Below are 18,624 nucleotides of genomic sequence, written 5' to 3'. Positions count from 1 at the left end.
ACAGGAGGGATGGAAAGAAAAGAGCCCAAACTCTGGGCTGAGGAATGAGGCCCAGCTCGACTCCCAGCCACCACGTTCCAGTGAGAAATGTCAAGCCCAAGAATTTCAAATATGAACCTGGCCTTCCAGTCTTGGGTTCTTTTGAAGAGCTCTAAAAGGGTGACAGTATTGATGACATAAATGGGCAGAGTAGGACTGAGTGGGATGGGAAAACCTGCGGCAGAAGGTACGTGGGCCCGCATCCCCTTTGTGCTCTGTCCCAGGTCTTGTGAGGGTAACAGAGGACCAGCACACCTGGACGTTTTTCAAGATGGTATGTGGCTGTCAGATTCTCAAAAGACCCCAAGAAGTCTGCAATGAGACTTGAAAACAAAGAATTGAAAACTAAAAGAAACACCAGGAAAGTTAGAAGTTCTGTTTTAGCCCTTCTTTCTCCACATGCAAGCTAAATGAACTTGGGTAACTTCTCAGTCTTAGTCACCCATACAATGAAATGGAAATAATCATAACATATTAAATTCTGTCATAAATAATAATGCAAGGTGTCCCTTTAATATTTCCCAGGCTTTTTTGTTACAGCTCCATCATTAGTAGGCCCATAAGATTATTAATGTGGGCTCATAACATTGCTAAAAGCTAAATTTCATTATATTACAGAAGATGCATGTAAGATGAAATTAGATGGCATAATTTGTCCAAAGTTATTCCACAGTAAATTAGTGGCAGCCGAAAGTTATATAACCAAGAATTTCGACATTCCTGCCCAAACTCTACACAGCACTGTCTCATCTAAGACAAAGAAACGTTGACCATTTCACAATAGAATGTTTTTCTCATAGCTTTGACTGCTTAAGTGGTTTCCCTTTTCTCTTACATTCAGTAATGTATTAGACTTTCTCCAAATGAATTTATTCCTACTATCTGTTTGTTCCTATACTCTTGTTTAATGGGGCTATGAATATTATGGTATGTAAATATGAGAAATTTCAGCTGTTGGCCATTATGGTTGATACATAATGGATGATTTTTTGTTTTACTAAACTAACATGATATTCTATTTCAACATAAGGGAAAAAAAGCTAAAGCTCAACTCTGAGAACGAACCAGTTTGGTCTGTAATATAAAATAGCCAGTTTACATTTTTACTTCTTTATTCAATGAATTGTTATCATATAGAAATTTTGTAGAAACAGAGGACATAATTATTCTAGTGATGGTGGCAGTGATTTGAAGTAGGATGGCCAGTTGTCGTGGTTAGTCCAGAACTCAGGTCTCCTGGGATGAGGGGCTTTCATGCTGAATATGGGATGAAGCCTGGCAGGGTGAACCAAAATGGTTGGTCTGACCTAATTTGAAGGTGATATGCACCATTTTGTGTATGATTTAAATCTCAAAGTTTTGGTAGATTTGTTAATCATTTTATTATTTTTTTTTCCATTTATTTTTATTAGTTGGAGGCTAATTACTTTACATCATTACAGTAGTTTTTGTCATACATTGAAATGAATTAGCCATGGATTTACATGTATTCCCCATCCCGGTCCCCCCTCCCACCTCCCTCTCCACCCAATCCCTCTGGGTCTTCCCAGTGCACCAGGCCCAAGTCTACATTTACTCCCTTCTGGTTTGAAAAAAATATATGCAGCCAGATAGATTATGTCAGTAGGAAGGATGTCTATAAACTTTAATTGGAACAAGGACATTGAGATGAAATTAAATCCCTCACATTCTATATAAATTTTTGCATGACAAAATTTTCTCTGTATGTTTTCTATTATATTTAATATTGAACTATTGTATGTATTTATTGCTGAAAATCCATTTTTAATTGCATTGTTGAATATGAAAATTATGTGAGTTTTCACCCTTAATTTTCAAAAGGTCAGTTTCCACTTTGATTCTTTATTGGCCTCAGTTTGAATGCCCATCCATCTAATCAAGATTGCAACCTGGAATGACTTTGCACATTTTGTTCTTACTCAGCTGCTGTTTTAATAGCCTATACCTATGGATACTGAGTCAGACATGACTGAGTATGCACACACACATAGATGTTGTCATTCTATCTCAAATAGTTTTTTTTTAATCTAATGAGCTTTTGCTTTTTGCTCTTTTATTTCACATTCTGTGGTCATTATTTAATGTCTTTTCTTGAAAGCTATTAATCACTGTTGGTCAGCTCTGGTGTCACATGAATTTAATGACTGCCAAACCCAAATCAAAGTAAAAGGGATAAGCTTTCCACACTAACGTTTGAATGAAGTTCCCCTCATTAGAAACATTAAAAATACAGGCACTCTCGAAGAGTCAGAAAACAAGGGTACAAATCCCAGCTTGACCTCTTTCTGGCTATCTGTGTGAACAATTATGTGATGTTTCTGGGACTCTGCTTCCTAAGCTATGGGAATGCTGGGCTTTTCAGAGGGTCTCAACCTATGGTTCCTGAGTGGTATTTAGAGGGTCTGTGAGCCCTCCTAAAATTATAATACACTTAGTTATTCTGTCTATACATGCATCCTCCCACCCCTCACCAAGAGGATCCAGTGCCTCCCCTACATTCTCAAAGGCATGCATGACCAAAAGATTGAGAACTCTTGAGCCAGATGGTCTTAGAGAAGACTCTGGAGGCAAAGTGTATAATATGCAAGTTTTCAAAAATCATTGTCTTTAGCCTTCTAAAAATCAATTTGCAAAACCTATCAAAACTTCCAAAATGAGGACTGAACTGCTTGCTCAGAGGCAGTGGGCATCCTGGTCTCCCGGCTGCAGAAACCCAGTAATGGAAAGAATCCTAAATCAGGGCAGCAAGAAGTTCTCTGGTGTCAGGCTAAGGGATTTGGAGTTAACTTTGCAGATGGGAAGACTTACTGACATTTTTGAGAAGAGAAGTGATTCAGTGAAAGCATTAGTTGGAGGAAGAGCAAATTAGAATCCATGCAGTAAGATGACAGAGAAAGAGCCTGAGGATGCTAGAGCAAAGGAACCCTCTTACAGGACAGCATTTCCTCAACTGTGTTCCTTGTTACTCTAAGGACCTGAGACATAACAGGTGTTCCCCCTGAAAAGGTGCTGTAGCCAATAATCTAAGAAAATACTGAGTTAGAAAGTAAGGTGTTCATCACATGATTCTCAGAACCTCTAGTAGCGTTCTACCGAACACAGCATTTTTCCATTTTTATTTGCCCATGACCCTCCCCACCAATGCCACAGTTGAGTACTGACAGTGAAGAGCATGAGCTATGATAGGCAATGGAAAAATGCTGCTGCTGCCACTGCTAATGAGCACTTCGTAAATCACATTTGTTAAAATAATTCATCACTTTAAGACTTGGATTGCCACCCACAAGACAGCTGTTATAAAGTTCTTGACCTAGAGCTAAAAATCTATCTTTTCTATACTTTTAAATTTTAATTTTTCAAAGTCTTGGGGATACAAAGATAGAAAACATCAGTTGCCATCTGGTGCTACTACCTAGTTGGAAGGACAGATAACTGATCAGACACTGACTACACTTGAGAGGCAGACCCAGAAGTTTCATTGAAATCACCCAGAAAGGACATTTATTCCAACTTTGAGGGCTTGGGGATTAGTCTCAAGATGAGAGGATGAATAAGTCACCAGCTGAAGGGTTAGCCAGAAACTTGCCAGGATGAAAAAAAGAAGAAACAAGAAAGTCTGTGCAAAGCCTTGGAAGTATGAGAACTGGGGAAAGGTGAGCAGTTCTCTACTGTCGGAAAACAGACTAAAGTCAGAAAGTTAGAAAGATGACACTGGTCAAGTATCAAGTCCTGAAGAGTCACTACATAGAGTGCTGTATGTGCTAGGTTAAAGAATTTTGAAGATACATCCACAGCAGGATTTTCAACTAAGAACTAACATACTAGACTTACATTTTAGAAAGGTCAGTATAAGTCTTTAAGACTGTATTTCCCCCCTATAAAGCAAGAATCGGTGCTTCTGAGGGCTAGCTACCCAGCAAGCTTAGATGCCAACACTACAGCACAAGATTTTTGAGAAAAGAAATAGACTTATTGAGAAGTCAACCAGCAAAGAGGCAGGGAGCAAGACTCTCAACCTGTCTCCCAGATCCAGCGTTTAGGGTGGAATTTAAGGAGTTGGGCAGAGGCTAATCGGCTAGTCTCAATCAGCAATCACGCTGCTCCTGCAGCTGGAAGTCATATTCTCCTTATTGAAGGACTTCGTGCTTTGTAAATAGCTCAGGTGGCAACATTGCTATCCTTGAGTTCTGCAGGCTGAAGATTCCTGGCTCCGGGGTGATTCTTGCAGGGGTGGGTGCGGGGGGTGGGGGGGTGGGGTGGGGGGTGGGGAATGGCCTCCCGTCTTGCACATGCTCAGTGCTGTGTCTGTAAACTAACTCCAGGTTTAACTAATCAACAATTTATTTAGGGAGGCAAAACCAGTTTACCTTGGTCCGTGGTTTCTGTGCTATTTCAAGACCTACCTTATAGAAGTGTCCTGAAATTACAGAAATTAGGATCTGTTGAGCACTCAGCCTGTTTAATTTTGATGATTAAAATTTTTGTAAACCCTAGTTCTCATTGGAGTCTTCTGATTGGAGCCTGAGAGGCATTGGGGTAGGCAGGGTCAGAAGAAGAGTGGATTCAATTTGGTGACTTTCAAGGATGTAAGCCAGGAATGTCTGGCTTCAAAGCTCATGTTTTTTGCTTCCTACCTGACCAGAAACTTCTCCTTCCATCTTTTAAAACTTAAATGGCAGCCCACTCCAGTATTGTTGCCTGGAGAATCCATGGACAGAGGAGCCGGGTAGGCTACAATCCACAGGGTCGCAAAGAGTCGGACACAACTGAGCGATTTCACTTTCTTTTCTTTCTTTTCTGGGTTAAGAACATCATTTTGGAACCCCCTAAAAACCACACTGGCTTTTCAGAAAGACACTAACAAATCCCTTTTAAGAGAAAAGTTTCTCGATTGCCACACCTTAGCCCCTCAGTGTCAACTTAGAAGGTATTGATGGCTTGAAAAGAGCAAGACCCTGCTTCCCTGGGGAGGAAAGCCTGGCTGTGCCTTTGCAAATTTCCCAGCACGGCCTCACTTTCTCAGCCTAACCAGCTCCAAAATGAAAGCTGCCAGGCTTTTCAGGGTGCTGGCATGGACTAGCTCCAAGATTCTCAGCTCCCAGTCGGGGTGGCAACCCCTTCCTCATGGAGCTCAGAAGTGCCCCGTTCTATGTGAGCTCCAGGAGCACTGAACAAGCGGGAGGGTTTGGTTTGATTCCTTACCGAGCTCAGCACCATGGGACTTTCCAGAAGATATTCTTGAGTTTCAGTTCACAGCCCATTGGATTTCACCTCAACCTGAAAACTCACAGGGAGGGTCAGCTGAAACAACTGAGTCTGGGCGTCTCTCCCCTTAGAACTGTAAATCACACCGCTGCCCCCGAGGACGAGAGCGGGTGAGCCGAGGAACCTGGCCTCTCCTGATCTGATTGACCCCAAGTGTGTGTGAGAGTTGTGGGGCTGTGAGCTGGAAAGGGCAGGACTTTCGTTTCACACCTGCTGGGGTTTTCCCTATGAAATGTTGCCATCATTGACGCTGAGGTGTTTCCTTAAACCGAGACTCCGCCTGATGTAAACAGGCTACCAATACAGGCCCAAGTGAATATTAATAATAATAACCACTTAGGTGCACGGTATATGGGCCAGATACTACACTGAGCCCTTGACTTTCATCATTCCATGTGATCCAAGTAAAACCCCATGAGCTAGGTGCCATTATCATCACCATTTAATAGAGGAGGAGACTAAGCTAGAAACTTAGCACAACTGGGATGTAAACCCCAGGCAAGAGAGCATCAGCACTCAGACTGCAGCACACGGAATTTTCTGGCAGAGGCCCAGGCAGGCCCCACTTTAGAAGGCTGGAAGCAGGGGGCTGAGCGGTCATGGGGCAGGATTCCCTCACCAGGTGAAGCATGGAGGTGCTGATAAAGGCCTTCTGCTGAGGTCCTTTCTGAGTCCATGCCTCCCTGGTGCTCTTCTGCCGGCATAGAAGCCCCCTCCCCACCGGGATTCGACCTGGAGTCTCTCCTACTCTTGCACTTCGTGAGCATTAATCTCATTAACATTAATGGGAATTGTCCCTGTGCCTCAAGGGGGACATAGACTTCTAATTGCTGCAAAAAAAAGGCCTGGGAGACTCTACCCCCATTGCAAGCCCCCAACCCCCCAGTCCTTGCCCCAGTCTTCCTTTCCCACTGCCCTCCCTGGAGCTACGAAGGCCTGGCAGTTGCTCTCCCCAGCTTTGGCAGGCCCGCAATTTAGCATTTGACTTGGTTTCTCAGATGATTAAGTCATTTATAAAATAAAACTCATGGATCTTTCCAATGTCCTTTTTTAAAAAGCTATCACAGCTGCTTTCTTCTTCTGGCCCCCTCTGAACTCCTTTCTGGGTTCCTTACGGTGAAAGGCCAATCGCAGCGCAGTGTGGAAACATGACAGGTCTGGGGTCCGTTTGGTCTGCATCCTTTCAATAAGATCTTTCTTTTTTCCAACCCCGTCACAAGGTTATAACATTCTGATTCAAGTAGTCTGAAGCTGCCCTTTTTTTTGGTAATACCTGCATGAACAGCACTACTCCCGCCCCTCCCCACCCCCACCCACAAGTTAATGCAGGGTAAAGCATAGCCCCATTCTGATATAGGGACAGCTGGCCGAAGATTGGGTGACAACGAAAAAGAATTGCGCAGAGGATCTGGAGCAAATGCTAGCGTTGGGCGCGGGAGAGCCAGGGTCATCCCAAGAGCTCTATGTGCGCCCAGTCCACGAGGCCCGAAATGGGGCCGGGCCGGCTTTCCTACGAAGGAGGTGCTGAAAAGCCAGCCACGATGTAACTACAGCGGAGAGAAAGCGACACAGAAAATGGTGAAATCAAACAAAGGGGCAGGAAGAAAAAGCAGAGAAACAAAAGTGTTCCTCTCCCTGCAGGGAGAAAGGAACCGCCGCCGGTGGCCCAACTCGGTCCCCTCCCGCCATCTAGTGGCCAAACTGTGTCACTGCAGCGCAGGCTGCGGCGAGCGATCTGGATGAGGGATGCTGCTGGGAGATGGCTCTCTCCCGGTCCCAAGAGATGTAGGCGGCGGCGCGAAGGCTCACTTGAGCCAAAATCACGGCCTCGAGAGCAGGCCCTTCTTCGTGAAAGGGCTTGTTTGTTTAGATTCGAAATACTGCGCAGTTAAAGAACAGATGTGCGTCCTGCTCATCGACTTGTTAAGGGAGGTTGGGATTGGAAACTCTCCAGCCCCGAGCAATTTCTTTAAAAGGATTCACATGTGTAGCGCACTTTTAAATCTCCCTCAGGAAAAGCCGGCTCTCTAGTAATAGAGACTATTTGTTCCTTCCGTTTTCCGACGCTATCCAGAAGCCAGATAGTCTTAAAATGAAGCGAATGGAGCAAGGTTGATACTAACATGGATTTCTTGGCCGGAATCCACTCCCTAATGGGAGACCCCAGGTTTTATCCTCATCTAATAATTAGCTTTCCTTTGAAAAATATGTAATTCAGGATCTGGCCATTATTTTTCTGTGCAAGGTTTTACCTATTCCCAAATACAAAATATTTGAGGTTTCTGATGATAAAATCTTGGTATAAGTGTCCATTGATGAGGTAATATAAAATGTAGAGCTTTTCAGCAGTGAGAACTAAGATATTACAAATTAAATACATAATACAAATTAAATACATATCCATAGTTTAACTTTTATATGTATACCCCGAAAGACTATTTGCTACAGACTTTCATATCCTGCCACACGAAAAATTTTTAACCTGTGTTAAACTCTAAGAGAGCATGACAAAAAGTACACACAGTCTCTCAAAATTCCGTTTTCTCTGTGCTTTCCCTAGGCTCCTCTGTTCTTTCCTGATCACTATAAACATATACACTTTTGACACTGACAGATAAAGGTACAGCCTAGATCTCGCCATATGGTGAAAAGTCCATGGTGTCTGTTCCCCAGCACATCCATGGAGGTCTGGGTTGTCCCTGGCCATTCTGGGGGTGATCACGTATGCTCCTTTACTTGAGGCAAGCTATGCTTTATGAAGATACTGCAGACCGAGGGTCCAAGGGTTCTACAGAAACTTCCCGTTAGAGGCATTGGCTTGCTCTGGGGCCAAAAACCCTGCAGTAATTGACTCCACTCGAAGCCTGACCTTCAGAGCACTTCGCATGGCGCAGTCAGACAGGCTGCCTTGGTTCTGTCTGTGCTGAACTCAAAGGGCTGATTCTGAGCTTTAAGAGCCAAACGAGCTCAAGGATAGCAATTAGAGGGACGACAATAGACCCTCATGGAGGCAGGCGAGAAGGAAGACGTTGAGGAGTTTGGCAGGAAGTTGTTCACTTTGTTTTGTGTTTTAGCCTCAGAGGTTTAGTCTTCTTTTCTCCCCCATTTATCACCCAGGGCCTAACCTTAGGAAATTAATTCCTGAAGGCAAAGAAAGGTATTTATCTTGAGGCAAATGGCATGAGATTCCAGTGGGCTCCTAGGTAGGAATCGGTTGGGAAAATAACTTTTCTGAAGCAGCTATGTCTGTAACAGATGATTAGACCCACAGTAGCATTTAATATGGGCTCTTATAAATCTATTCTAACACTGCAGCCCCAAACTGGATGCTAATACAGCATAACCCTTGAAATCATCAAAGACGGGTGAGTCACTTCTTCTCCCAGTCTCCTCCCAGGTGCCCCAGAATCACTGGTAAAAAATCACAATTAAGGAAGGTGCCCTCTTCAGATTCTGCTGGGAAGATGTCTGGGAGCACTGAGCTTCCCACTACCAATGAAGAGAGCTAACCAAGGCAGTGATGGAGACTTGACCAAGACAGTATTCGAGAAACCACAGAGGGCATAAGCCATGAGATCAGAGGCGCAGGGAGCAAGGCAACTGGAAATGGCAAGAGAACTAAGTGTCAGAGTCCCCAGAAAGCAGCCTTGTAGGCCCAGCTCTCATCTGACTCGCGAGGCTGTCAGACGACACGGAAACACAGCCCCTCTGGGCCACTGCCCTCACCCCCTCTCCTCTCTGTGACCCCCTGCCCTGCCCTGCTAGGGATTTGTGAGCCTTCTCCCTCAAGGGTCCTTCTTGCTCTCCTTCCAGCCCCCCCTTCTGTCTGCTACCCCTCTCTGGGGAGTTAATGCTTCTCCTCCCAGGGGAAGGGAGGAGATAAAGGAGGGAAATCAAAGATTCTGCCCCAGAGAGAGGGAAAGGTGAGATTTGAGAAGGGGCAGAAGCAGGGAAGCAGTTCTTCCCTGGTAGCTCAGACGGTAAAGCGTCTGCCTATAATGCGGGAGACCCGGGTTCAATCCCTGGGTCGGGAAAATCCCCTGGAGAAGGACATGGCAACCCACTCCAGTACTCTTGCCTGGAAAATCCCATGGACTGAGGATCCTGGTAGGCTACAGTCCATGGGGTCGCAAAGAGTCGGACATGACTGAGCGACTTCACTTCAGAAGCAGGGAAAGCAAGGATTGTACCTTCATCAGGTAGGGTTGTTTGGGGTCAGGCCCTGAACATCATCCTGCTTAAGAATCTGCCAGGGGCACAAAGACAGAAATATAGATCAATGGAACAGAATAGAAAGTCCAAAGATAAATCCATGAACCTATGGTCACCTTATCTTCGACAAAGGAGGCAAGGATATACAATGGAGAAAAGACAACCTCTTTAACAAGTGGTGCTGGGAAAACTGGTCAACCACCTGTAAAAGAATGAAACTAGAACACTTTCTAACACCATACACAAAAATAAACTCAAAATGGATTAAAGATCTAAATGTAAGACCAGAAACTATAAAACTCCTAGAGGAGAACATAGGCAAAACACTCTCATCACAGCAGGATCCTCTATGACCCACATCCCAGAATTTTAGAAATAAAAGCAAAAATAAACAAATGGGACCTAATGAAACTTAAAAGCTTTTGCACAACAAAGGAAACTATAAGTAAGGTGAAAAGACAGCCCTCAGATTGGGAGAAAATAATAGCAAACGAAGCAACAGACAAAGGATTAATCTCAAAAATATACAAGCAACTCCTCCAGCTCAACTCCAGAAAAATAAATGACCCAATCAAAAAATGGGCCAAAGATCTAAACAGACATTTCTCCAAGGAAGACATACAGATGGCAAAAAAACACATGAAAAGATGCTCAACATCACTCATTATCAGAGAAATGCAAATCAAAACCACAATGAGGTACCATTACACGCCAGTCAGGATGGCTGCTATCCAAAAGTCTACAAGCAATAAATGCTGGAGAGGGTGTGGAGAAAAGGGAACCCTCTTACACTGTTGGTGGGAATGCAAATTAGTACAGCCACTATGGAAAACAGTGTGGAGATTTCTTAAAAAGCTGGAAAAAGAACTGCCATATGACCCAGCAATCCCACTTCTGGGCATACACACCAAGGAAACCAGATCTGAAAGAGACACGTGCACCCCAATGTTCATCGCAGCACTGTTTATAATAGCCAGGACATGGAAGCAACCCAGATGCCCATCAGCAGACGAATGGATGAGGAAGCTGTGGTACATATACACCATGGAATATTACTCAGCCATTAAAAAGAATTCATTTGAATCAGTTCTAATGAGATGGATGAAACTGGAGTCCATTATACAGAGCGAAGTAAGCCAGAAAGATAAAGACCATTACAGTATACTAACACATATATATGGAATTTAGAAAGATGGTAATGATAACCCTATATGCAAAACAGCAAAAGAGACTCAGATGTATAGAACAGACTTGTGGACTCTGGGAGAAGGCGAGGGTGGGATGTTTCAAGAGAACAGCATTGAAACATGTATATTATCTAGGGTGAAACAGATCACCAGCCCAGTTTGGGTGCATGAGACAAGTGCTCGGGCCTGGTGCACTGGGAAGACCCAGAGGGATCGGGTGGGGAGAGAGGTGGGAGGGGGGACCGGGATGGGGAATACATGTAAATCCATGGCTAATTCATTTCAATGTATGACAAAAACTACTGTAATGATGTAAAGTAATTAGCCTCCAACTAATAAAAATAAATGGAAAAAAAAAACACTTTAAAGGCCAAATACAAATGATAAGTAATGGATATCAAAGCTTAAAATCAAAGTTACTTAAACCTGGAATTTTCTATTTAGTTTTTTGAGATTGTAATTAAATTTTCCTTAATATTTTCTAAAAAAAAAAAAGAATCTGCCAGGGGAGGACAAGTCAAGGGGAGCCGAAGAAGGAGCCGCTAGGGCCAGAAGCAGGACAAGAGATGGAATCCTGGGCGCCAGGGTAAGTAGCGGGGATGCAGGGACTGGAGGTGCTTCCTGGGGAATACAGCCACGGTGCCTCCCTTTTCCCTCGTCTTCCCCCGCTTCAGCCCCGGCCTTTTTCTTTCACACCTCTCCCCCTCGACAAAAGCTGTGGCCCTGACCATGTCATCGTGTTCCTTTGTCCCCTGCATGTTCCCCACCCTTCACGCCCCCCTCTTTTGCACAGACTCCATTACAATAAATTTTAAATAAAAACCTGAAAAAATAAAAACACAGCCACTCGCCACGACCTTTCAGTCTCAGCTCAGCTGAGAGGACACGTTGGCCACTCTCTGCCATTTCTGCTTCCCGACCCTTCTGCAGACAGCTCGGCAGTAACCCCCCAACCTGAGCGTGCTGGGTGTTCCGCCTGTTCCTTAAAGAAACGGGGATGATTGTGGCACAACAAAATGAGCACAACATCACCTCTCTCTCTTCGTGACCCTTGCTACCCTCTTCCCTTTAGAAATGATCCCAATCCTCTGTTAATTTGTCTCTGATGTTTAGCAGATGGAATTCTCCAGCGGGGCCCACAATAATCTCTCTCATCCAACTTGTCTCTCTATCGCAATATGACCTTGTTATTCTTCCATGAATGTGTTTGGACTTGTGACTGCTTCAACCAAGAGGACAGGAAAATTGATCTCTGTGTGGCTTCTGAGGTTGGGTAGTAACTGACAAAGGACACATCTCTTGATGTGTGGCCGGGTGATACAGAGGGTAAAGAGCTGGGGCGGGAACAGCTCTGAGACGGATGACCGGTTTTCCTCATCATGGCCAGGGTGCCGTATCTCCTCCCATCTAAGATGTGACAGACACGAGAGGTATCGTCAGCTCAATGAAGGCCCTTAGGGAACGAAAAACACCACCACCATGTTATATGTGTCATCTATTATACAATACATTATAAGAAACATTAAAATAGGAAATGCACAAAATGCAAAGGAATATGTTAAGTCCTTCATCATGTCTGGACACCTTTCAGTACAGTCTGCAAATACAGGGAAGGAAGGTTACCGGATATTCTGAACTCCTGACTTCACTTGTATATGCAAGCAGGACAGATTTATGCCCTAGGTGCAGGCCTATGGCCCACAATACATCCAGTGCTCTACAAAAACATTGTGATATCTTTTTAAGTCAAAAGAAAAAAAACAATTTTAGGCTGAATAGAATATTTTAATATAAAATAGAAATATATTAATTTTTATAATGGAACACTCAATTTTTAATATGTAAGCTATTCAAACACTTATAATATTTTAAATTTAATATTTAATGTGTTTGATCTGGGGAAGTCTTTGAGAAGCTGAGTTGTCTTGATCACCTACTACATGAACAAGCTTGGCTTTTCACCCTAAGTGCCCAGATCCCAAGAAGGATTTTTCCCATTCAGTACTTCCCTCTCTGGAGTCTAGATGGCCCCATTGCTCTAAAGTTTGCGGTGTGAAGTTCTGTGATTTACAAGGACTGTCTGATGTGGAACAGGCAGAAGTTCCTTTTAGGTAGAACTAGGATTCTGGGCGCCCTGCTGGAGGCAGACCTGGGATTTTTCATGGCTGCCATTCTTTTAAACCCTCGGTCCCGGAGGATAATCCATGGAGAATAAAACCTGGCCACTTTAAGCGATACCTGAATTATTGAGCATGCCGAGCCTGCATGAAAATTTTAAATGTCTAGGAAAATAAATAGGGTGCATAAAAAGATTTTATTGAAGTTCTCCAAATCGGGGGAAAAACAGTAAATGGCTGCAGTTTTTTTTTTAATTTAGCATCAGGGGAAGTCCCTACAATTTGTTAAGAGATCTCTTGGCTCCCCTAAAAATAATGGACTCAAATACTTAGGGACAAACTAGCAGAAAAAAAATACAACTCCCTGAAGCTATTTCATACTTAGGGAGAGAGCTTATAAAATTTTTGAGTAAAACATTGAATTTTGCAGTTTCAGAATTCTTGGCCTAGTCTTTTAGACTAGCTAATTGCTCATGAAACCACAGCAACAGTGTGAATTGTTCAACTCTGTTTTCTCTAGCCGCTGGAGATGGATGTATACACAAATGTGTGTGAGTAGGAGCAGGCAAAACAAGGTGTGTTCAAAGAGTTTAAACCCAAACTCATAGCATTCTTGAGACAGGAGGGTCATTTCTTTTATATCTGCTTTTAATTTGTCTTACATCCATAGAGGCTTCTTAACCCTTGTCTTCCATCCTGGCCACTTTGAAAAGTGATTTGCTCCCGTTATATTAGCTCCAAATTCCATATAAATAATAGATGTGTTTTCTGAGATGTGAATTACCAGCGAGACTTGGGGCCTCTCCCGTGAGAAGTAACACTGCTGAAGGCTAAAAGGACAGGGCAGGAGTGGGAAGCCACTTTGTACCACAGAGTTCCCTGTGGGGCTGTGTGCCTCTGTCATCAAGCACTCTGTCATCTCCTGGGAAAAATAATCATCACCTAAGCTTTCTCAAAATGTGCTCAAGTGAAACATTTAAATGCTCACAAACTGATGATTATATATTTATGTACACGATGGAAGATGAACTTTATTTTCCAATTGAGGTACTGCAGATGGCGTGGCAAGTTCTAAGTCCTAGTAAAGATATTAAAACCATGAAAAGGTGTTGATGTCATTAAATGAAAGGGAGGGAAACAGGTAACCGGTCTGTATCTTTCACAGATGCGCTGCTGGGAGCGGGTTGACAACTGACTTTGGAGCCCTCAAATAATAAATATAAATAAACAATACATATATTGTATCAACTCTATGCTAAGATTGTTACCTGTATTGACCTTCTTAATCCTCACAGCAACCGTATGAGGTTGGTACTATTATGTCCTTTTGACAAATGAGGAAACAGATACACTAGAGAGGTTAAATAATTTGCCCAGGGTCACTGAGGAAGGGCAGGTTGGGTTTGAGTCCAGTTTCGTTCCAGTCTAGCTCCAGATCTACAGTTGCAGATACTGTAACTGTTGTATCAGTGTCCCCTCAGAATTCTCAATTTCTTACTAGACTCTAGCCATAGATGCTTGTCACACACAGGCCACTGGGGGTGCTAGAGAGTTAATGCCCACTTCACCCCAGCAACTCAATCCATGGCCAACAGCAGATGGACCAACACCAGCTGAAGCCGCCTGTTCTTCAGTCTCAGAGGCTCCCAGCAGGACTGAGCCCCGCAGTGATGTGGTCTTTCAGTAGCTCTGTTCTGGCTTCCTTTCCTTCCCTGTCTCACTGCACTTCCCTGAGATACACCCTAAAAGAAATGCTTGCCTTCAAGTCTTGTCTCAGAGTCTAGTCCAGGGAATGTGGGCTTTGTAGTTTGAAAAATCACAAGTGCTAAATTAATCATTGGCAAATGCGATAACTGTCCTAAAACTCTTTTCATCATGATAAATTCACCCCTCAAAGGGGATCAATCTGCAAGAAATGTCAAAATCCTACCAGGTGATCTTAAACATTCTTGAGATTAGAAGAGAAAATTTATTTTCAAGATGCTGTACTTAACAAATTTGGTAAATTGCTTCTTAACATAAACTTGGTTTTAATGAACTTCAAAAGAAAAGGAAATATATCAAATGTTGCATGACTGTATCAAGAACCTCAAATTATTTTTAAGATGTAACCAAAAAGATAAGAACACACATGGAATAGTGAAAATACTCAGATCAAAGTTAAAAAAAAGAAAAAAAAGCCACAGTCCATTATAATTCTTCCAATACATTTTAAGTGCTTTGGACTCTGGAGAAAAGGTTTTTTTCCCCCCACAAACTATAGGTTGTGATATTTAACTGTGCTTTTACTTTGCCCCACATATGTTCAGACTAGATTTGCCAAAATCCCATCTGAGCCATTTTCACTGCTCTCTTTAAAAGTTCTTTCCTATCCTTCCCTTCTGTTTTCAATTAGAGACTACATTGATAAAAGGCAAATTACAATGCCCAAGATTTAGATTAAGCAATGTATTATCATCACCTTCCAAAGCACAATAAAACAGAACATCCTAAAAGTAATTATATAAAGAGGGCCAGGAATCCCACTCAGTGATTGTTCTCTAAGTGCCCCTCATTGGGCCTCTTTGCCGAGTGAACTGAACTCCATGGAAGCAAATAGAAGCCTCTACTAGTTTTCAAATAACTACCCGCCTCACTCTGCTCTGTAAAATCATTCCCTTTGATACAAGCTTGGATAGCTTCCATCACTTTCTAGACACTTTCTGGTGAGAAAAATTCTTCTGCAACTGTTGAATAATTAAAATCCCTATCAGTGTAATATCAAAACTCCAACCTTCATTTAATTCAGTCTCCCACCCCCCCCCACCTCTCTCACCACAGCCCCCAACAGTGGCGCATCTCAGGTGGAGAGAGGCAAGGATGACTTTTCATTCTGCTCAAGGTTGAAGTCCTAGGTAATGGAAGACTTCAGTGATCTGACTTGCTTGGGACACTGTCCTCTGACAGCAAGGCCTCCCGTGTGGTGTTTGCACAGTCGGCTCCTTTTTCTCTGGACCTTGGTGGCTTCTCTGATGCTCTCTCTGTTGGGAAGAGCAGTTTACCCCCAACAGGCAAGGCTGTCTATGGCTGGCACGTTGACTGCCCCCAGCCTTCGGCTTCTGTTGAGCCAGCCCTTGGCTGGGTCTCTTAGCCCCTTGATTCATATGGTGCCCATAGGGAATGCCTTTAAAGTGGCTCACACAAGTGCCTTTTAAGGCATCCACAACCAAACTCTGGGGAAACACACCCATTGGCAGCAGGCAGGCAGCCCCAGCCTGCATCTCACCCTTGGATTCCCCGTGGTCCAAACGCTGACATGGGTGAGTAGGAGCTGAAAAACCTCAGGTGTGGGAATACAGAGCGGAAAGTGTCACAGAAGCAAGAGAGAGGAAATCACACCGAATGAATCCAAAACCCACAAGCTATTCCAGAGCACAGAAAAAGACAGAAGGCTTCCCTTTGTTTTATAAAGCCAGAATAAACACGATATCTAAACATAATTCAAATAACACCAAACAACAACAAATACTCCACGTCGATCTTACTTACAGATATACACACATAAAATCCTAAATACTAACGAACACAATTCAGCAGTAAATTAAATAAGTAAATAAATGATACCAGACCCAAATAAAATATTTCCCAAGATGTGAAGATGGCTTAGTACTAGGAAATCAGTCTATGTATGTGTGTATATACATAACTGTTGGAACTATTGATATATGATTATTTCAAAGGATAATAGTGATAAAACTCAATCCTGATTCCTTATTTAAAATATATACACATATTAGCAAACCAGGAATGTAAGGATCCTTCCTTAATATGAGGAGTAATATTTAACTTAAACCAATAGCCAGTCATTTTCTTAACAGCAAAACAAGAACTAGAGACATTCTCATTAGCAACAGGAAGAAGATTAAGACTCCTGTTTTCATTATCGTACACAGGCATACTTTGTTTTATTGCACTTTATTGTGCTTCATGGATACTGTGTGTCTTACAAATTGAAGATCTATGGTAACCCTGTGCCAAGCAAGTCTAGCAATACCATCTTCCAATACCATGTGCTCACTTTGTGACTCGGTATCACATTTTGCTAACTCTCTCAATATTTCACTTTTTCAGTTATTTTGTTTGTCATGATAATCCCTGATCAGTGATCTTGGATACTACTGCTACCACTTACAGAAAGCTCAGGTGATGGTTAGCATATTTTAGCAATACTTATTTTTTATTAAGGTATGTGCATTTTTTATACATAATGCTACTGCACACTTAACAGACTACCTTATACTGTAAATATAACTTTTATATACACTGGGAAACCAAAATGTTTGTGTGACTCACTTTATTGTCATGTTTTCTTTATTGTGGTGGTCTAGAACCAAACCTGCAATATCTCCAAGGTATGCCTATAATAATGTCTTTAAACAGTGCTCTAATAGTTGAAAGAGAAAATACAGCTATTACAAGTGAAGAGGTGATACAATAACTATAAGCAAATAGTATCACATCATATAACCTTAAAACTTCAAAGCATCTACCGGAAAACTATCACAATTTCATACAAACCTAATACCTGAGACAGAAATACAAATGAAAATATTCATTATCAGTGAAAATATATTTTAAATAGAAAAACAGCAAAAAGTTCTACTGTCTATTTTAACAAGTGAAGTTGCTCAGTCATGTCCAACTCTTTGCGACCCTGTGGACTGTAGCCTGCCAGGCTCCTCTGTCCATGGGATTCTCCAGGCAAGAATACTGGAGTGGGTTGCCATTTCCTTCTCCAATTTTAACAATAGGCATACAAAAACCCTAGGGATAAGCTTATGTGCATGATCTATATGAAAAGAATCACAAAACCTGCCTGTAGGACACAGGAGTGGAGAGAGAACTGATGTTCCTGAATAGGAAATTGAATGTTGTAAACATGTCAAATTAAATTATATATCTAAATGCAATCTAAATCCAAATCTCAATGGGATTTCAAGAATATCTGACAGTGTAATGATAAAATTCACCTATAGCCAAAAATGCATATGAAATGTCAAAAAGACTAACAAAAATAAAGAATAATCAATAAGCATTGACCCTACCAGAAATAAATCTTAAAGTCATAATAAATAAAATAGCATGGCTGAAATTTTATGAAAAAATAAAATTAGATCTTTCCTAAGGATGCCACTAAACTCCAGAGGGCTAAGTGAGATCAAAACCTGAAAGTAGACAGAGAAACCAGTACCTTTGTAGTTCCCTTGTGAACAAGGACCCAAACCTAAAAGCTCTTGAAGAATATGCAAAAAGTAAAACTTACAAAATTTAATGTAAAAGAAAACATGAAGCATCTGTAAGTCAAAGAATATAACTATCAGAACTAAATGCAGACCTCTCTCCTTCCTGCCAACAAAACTGAGAAGAAAATTTGCTACAAATAAGACTGACGAGGTATTTTTTCCATCCATAATAAACTCAGAATTCATATACCTCTTTAGAAAACATACTAAAATCTTCACAGAAAAATGGATATAGGATATAAACATTCTGAGGAATTGAAATAAAACAGAATTTTTAAATTCAATATTACCAGGTGGCTCAGTAGCTTAAAAAAAAAAAAAAATGCCAATGCAGGAGACACAAGAGATGCAGGTTCCATTCCTGGGTAGGGAAGATGCCCTGGAGGAGGAATTGGCAACCCACTCCAATATTCTTGTCCAGAAAATTCCATGGACAGAGGAGTCTGGCAGGCTACAGTCCATGGGGTCACAAAGACTAGGCCACGACTAGGTGACTGAGCA

The sequence above is a fragment of the Odocoileus virginianus genome, chromosome 18, assembly GCF_023699985.2.
Source record: "Odocoileus virginianus isolate 20LAN1187 ecotype Illinois chromosome 18, Ovbor_1.2, whole genome shotgun sequence".
NCBI classification, from domain to species: Eukaryota; Metazoa; Chordata; class Mammalia; order Artiodactyla; family Cervidae; genus Odocoileus; species Odocoileus virginianus.
Note: the sequence above shows the minus strand (reverse complement) of the source record.